Here is a 4,492-nt window from a genome sequence, read left to right on the forward strand (position 1 = left end):
GCTTAGGAAACAACTGCTCTACATAACAGATTAGAAAGTCTCAAGGATAGTCACTGCAGAATCACTTTTAAGAGAAAAGGTGGGGGGCTTCCCTGGTGGCGCAGTGGTTGAGAGTCTGCCTGCCAATGCAGGGGACACGGGTTCGAGCCCTGGTCTGGGAAGATCCCACATGCCGCGGAGCAACTGAGCCCGTGAGCCACAATTACTGAGCCTGCGCGTCTGGAGCCTGTGCTCCGCAACAGGAGAGGCCACGATAGTGAGAGGCCCGCGCACCGCGATGAAGAGTGGCCCCCGCTTGCCACAACTAGAGAAAGCCCTCACACAGAAACGAAGACCCAACACAGCCATAAATAAATAAATTAAAAAAAAAAAAATAGAGAAAAGGTGGGCCTCACCCTCAATGTCTTCATAAATCTTCAAAAAAATGTTGATATAAATAATGAAACAAATATAGCATGAAAAATTAAATTATGTGGGAAAATAGCTTTGCTATTAGGCTATAAGAAAATGGCATGATCTAAAGTCATGTATAAGTGATATCACACAGTATTCATCTTTTTCTGTCTGACTTATTTCACATGTAGAATCTAAAAAATATAACAAACTAGTGAATAAAACAAAAAAAGAAGCAGACTAACAGATACAGAGAACAAACTAGTGGTTACCAGTGGGGAGAGGCAAGGGGGAAGGGGCAATATAGGAGTAGGGGAGTTAAAAAAAAAAGGGTTATTATGAGATTATAAGAAATTGGGACTTCCCTGGTGGCACAGTGGTTAAGAATGCACCTGCCAATTCAGGGGACACGGGTTTGATCCCTGGTCCAGGGAGATCCCACATGCCATGGAGCAACTAAGCCCATGAGCCACAACTACTGAGCCTGTGCTCTAGTGCCCTCAAGCCACAACTACTGAGCCACATGCCTAGAGCCTATGCTCCTCAACAAGAGAAGCGACTGCAATGAGAAGCCTGCACACCCCAACTAAGAGTAACCCCACTCGCCGCAACTAGAGAAAGCCTGCGTGCAACAACGAAGACCCAATGTAGCCAAAAAAAAAAAAAAATCATGTGTGTGAAACTTTTGAAAATTGCAAAGCACTATATAATTTAAAGACTCTTTTATTCAATAAAAAAGTTTTAAAAAATTAGAGAAAAAATAAAGTTGTACATATAGCAAAATCATAACTTTTTTATGGTATATATCCAAAGGTAGTAAATAAGAATTTTCACATATATGTACACATACATATAGTCTGAATTAATGTATTTACATTTAGTTAATATATCACTCATTTATGCTATCATTTGTGACCTCACTAGTTGCATTTATTAACTATTAAAAATGATAAATAAAGCTTATGTTTTTATGAACATAAATAATAGCTACTGAGGTTTTTAAACTCCAAATACCATGATGCTTTGATGTGCAAATAGGTTTCCAACAAGGTAAACTGAGTTTTAAAAAGATGTCATCTTATGCAATAATTTGCTTAGGACTGACAGCTAAAAGTAATATCTAGATGATGTCTATAACGTATTCACACATATTCTAAAAGTCTATTAATAGAAATATAAGGAATGTTAAAACTGGCGGGTGTGATATCCAGTGAAATATAGACTTAAATTCTATGCCATTAGAACTTGCAAATTTATAAGAATGTGCTTTAAATTTGTTGGCAGTTGAATTTCTATGTAAAGTTCTCAGTATTCTCTATGGCTATCAAATGGATCATAATAACCTCAACATTCATTTATATAATTCAAATTATATATAACCCCATTTTTTTTTAAATAACTAATATAATTTTGCTCACATCTGATGTATATACCATGATCAAAATTTAATTCCAATTTGCCTGAACTAGAGAATAGGTTTTGTGTGAGGTCTGTAGCAAATTTAATTTTAACTCATAATTCTCCATATGTTCCTATTACTTTCAAGAATAATAGGGAGCATGCCTGCAGGTAGTTTAATACCTTTAAATTCCTATGGATCACAATGAAATACCATGTAGCCCAGTATGCTTCTTATTTCAAAGGTTGTGGGTTGCTAACAATATACTTTTATTAAAATTCCTATTAATTTTTGCTGTCAATCTGAATATAATATTACTTTATCACTTTTCTATAGAATAAAAAAGTGAAGAAAATATTACTTTATTTCTAACTACTTATTTGGCCAAAAATAGAAAAAGAAATTTAGAAGAAGTCAACTATGTCATAGCCAAATAATAGCCAATTTTTGAATATTTTAATAATGAAATGGCACAATTTATACATCTATCCATGTAGTGATTTGTTCAAAAGATACTTAGTATTGAGCCAAGGAATTGTGCTAAGCATTAGGGATAGAGCAGCTAGCAATAATTAAATCCCTGCCCTCAAGAAGCATTCATTCTAGTGGGAGTAATAGACAACAAACACATAACAATTCAAGTACTCATACTGTGATAAAGAAAAAGAGGAGTTCTATCTAAAAAATGGATCTGAATTAAACATGAAAAGTGGATAAAAGCATTCCAAGAATAAAGCAAAGCCTATGCAAATGACCTAAGGTGAGCAATTGCTAGTGAGAAGTGCTCCGAGGAGAGCGAGTATATTAGAGTGGCCAGAGAATTGGGAACAAAAAAGAACAAGGTACCCGATGAGGCTGGGGTAAGGGCAGGGACAGATCACCAGGCCTCTGTAAATCATGATGGGCTATTGAGCTTGTCCTGGTACTAAGAAGCCATGAAGTGTCAAAGACTAACCCTGACTACTCCGGAGACATGATCGTGAGGGCACAAAGATGTTACAGTGGGCCAGGCAAGAGATGGTGGGAACTTTGGACTGAGGTGATTTCATTTCAGATGGAGAGACACAGATATCTTCACAATCTGTTTGGGAATCTGTGTTGGAAACAGAACTTGGTTACAAACTGGATGGGGGGGTAGAGGTGGGCTGTGGATGTGAAAGGTGCAAAGTTGACCCTTTGTTGACTTATCTGGAAGGAGTGGAGTTGTCGTTTGCTAAGGTGGAGGCACTGGAAGAGGGGTAGATTTTCTGTCTGTGGCATGGGCCATCTTAACTTTGAGATGCCTGTAAGACATACAAGTGAAGATATCAAAAACATATAAATTAATATGGTGCTCTTTAAAGGGGAGGTCTGGGCTAAAAAAAAAACCCTCAATTTATCTTTTTAATCTTACTTTTCACATTCAACTAAATGTAATGCATAATCATTGGGGGGAAAATAGTATTAAAAAGTAACACAGAGTTCTTTTTCTATATATACACACATACACACAGATGTGTGGATAATTATTATTTATAAGAAATTGAATTATATTTTTTAATCTGATTTTTAACTTAATTTTTTAAGCATATTTTCTTCAGAGAAATATAGATTCCTTCGGAGATATGTAACTTTACTGAGCACATAATGTTGCTTTCTATAGCTAATCAGAAAATTATTAAACCAATTCTTATTTTCATAAATGTACATGGTTAGTAATATTTTGCTACAATAAGCAGTATTACAAGGAGCACTCTTTTATGTCTTTGTTTAGTGAAATTTATAGTTCACAAGAAATACTACACAATATGTGTGCTTAATGTATACAGACAGGATTAAATTAATATATCACTTATAGTCAAAAAGTAGAAAATATGAATTAATTTCTTTTGCAAACAACTATAAAGAGAGTTCTGGATTTTGCTTGCAATGTTAAATGTTTTAAAGCTGCAAGTAGGAAGACAGATATCAATTTCAACATTAGGAATGAAAACTTAGTATATAGGAGTATGTAGCTTCTAAGGAATAAAAAAAAAAAATTCAATTACATTAGATTTCCTACCTTTCTTCTCTTTTAGTCCACACTAAAGGCCCTGTCAATATGTCAGAGTGGTGCTTGCTTCGGCAGCACATATACTAAAATTGGAACAATACAAAGAAGATAAGCATGGCCCCTGAGCAAGGAGGACACACAAATTCGTGGAGCCTTCCATTTTTTTAGGTTGTTAAGAGAGCAGATCCTAAGAGTTCTCATCACAAGGAAAAGTGTTTTTTTTCTTTCCTTTTTATTGTATCTATATGCAATAATGGATGTTAACTAAACTTATTGTGGCAATCATTTCACAATACATGTAAATCAAACTATCATGCTATACACCTTAAACTTATACAGTTTATTGTCAAGTATTTCTCGGTAAAACTGGAAAAAAATTTCAGGGTTTCTGAAGGTTAATGAGCATGTTTTGGTTCTGGAGACCTAGCTTGCTTGTGTTTCCATGCATATAGCTGTCTGTATCTCTGATCTCAGTTTACGTGGTCACACCATTGTTTGTAATAGACAGGAGCACTTTTTTCTTAAAGTCAAAACCGAGTCATATTTCCAACATTACATTTCTGCAAACAGCACTCCAGTCCTGTGCCCCAGGAAATACAGAGGTACCTGATGAAAAGCATTCCTTCAGAGGAGGATACACCCCCCTCTTTGATGCTTTTCTCCAAGAT

General features: G+C 35.6%; 1 non-coding gene across 1 annotated transcript; it reads left to right on the forward strand.

Moving 5' to 3' along the window:
• Nucleotides 1–3,883: 3,883 nt before the first annotated feature.
• LOC133078957 (U6 spliceosomal RNA) lies at nt 3,884–3,990 on the forward strand. Its single transcript, XR_009697982.1, has one exon. It is a non-coding gene; the product is annotated as a U6 spliceosomal RNA (small nuclear RNA).
• The last annotated feature ends 502 nt before the right edge of the window (nt 3,991–4,492 follow it).

Source organism: Eubalaena glacialis, chromosome 1, assembly GCF_028564815.1.
Source record: "Eubalaena glacialis isolate mEubGla1 chromosome 1, mEubGla1.1.hap2.+ XY, whole genome shotgun sequence".
Taxonomy (NCBI): domain Eukaryota; kingdom Metazoa; phylum Chordata; class Mammalia; order Artiodactyla; family Balaenidae; genus Eubalaena; species Eubalaena glacialis.